The 800-nt window shown below is 12.2% G+C and overlaps 1 protein-coding gene across 1 annotated transcript in view; it reads left to right on the forward strand.

The window, feature by feature from the left end:
• The window catches only part of EMH_0050830 (uncharacterized protein), a gene marked incomplete at both ends in the record, with an annotated part of 6,351 nt that overhangs the window by 2,544 nt on the left and 3,007 nt on the right, over nt 1–800 (forward strand). The gene's annotated exons all lie outside the window — the stretch shown is intronic.

Here is an 800-nt window from a genome sequence, read left to right on the forward strand (position 1 = left end):
CTTTTGCTGCTAGCATCGACACGCAAATTTTGTTTATATTTCCACAAACGATTTCACAAAAAAATAAAAAAAAAATAAAAAAATTAAAAAATACACAAATTCATATTCTACAGGTTGCTGGTGAGTATTTATTTATTTTATTTTGTTTTTTTTTATTTTATTTTGTTTTAGTTTGTTTTGTTTTCTTTTCTTTTGTTTTGTTTTATTCTATCTTATTTTATTTTATTTTTTTTTGTTTTAGTTTGTTTTGTTTTAGTTTGTTTTGTTTTGTTTTGTTTTTTTTTATCTTATTTTATTTTATTTATTTTACTTATTTATTTGCTTGTTTTTTGTTTATTTCATTTTGTTTTATTTTGTTCTGTTTTAGTTTGTTTTGTTTTAGTTTGTTTTGTTTTATTTTATTTTATGTTATTTTATTTTGTTTATTTTACTTATTTATTCGTTTGTTTTATTTATTTATTTATTTATTTATGTAGTCTTGCATTTATCTTTTTATATTTTTTTTTATTTTTTTATTTTTTTTATTTTTTATTTGTTTATTTACATTCGTTTATTTGATTTATTTTTTTTCTTCATTTACATCTATTTTTCAATTTTATTTATTTTTTATTTATGTACACTTATATATATTTATTTATTTATTCATTTATATATATATATATATATATATTATTTATTTATTTATTTATTTATATTTATTTATTTATTTATTTAAATTTATATATATTTATTCATTTATTTTTTTTTTTTTTTTTTTTTTTTTTTTTTTTTTTTTTTTTTTTTTTTTTTTTTTTTTTTTT

This window comes from Eimeria mitis, genomic scaffold, assembly GCF_000499745.2.
Source record: "Eimeria mitis Houghton genomic scaffold, Emh_scaff2240, whole genome shotgun sequence".
Classification (NCBI taxonomy): domain Eukaryota; phylum Apicomplexa; class Conoidasida; order Eucoccidiorida; family Eimeriidae; genus Eimeria; species Eimeria mitis.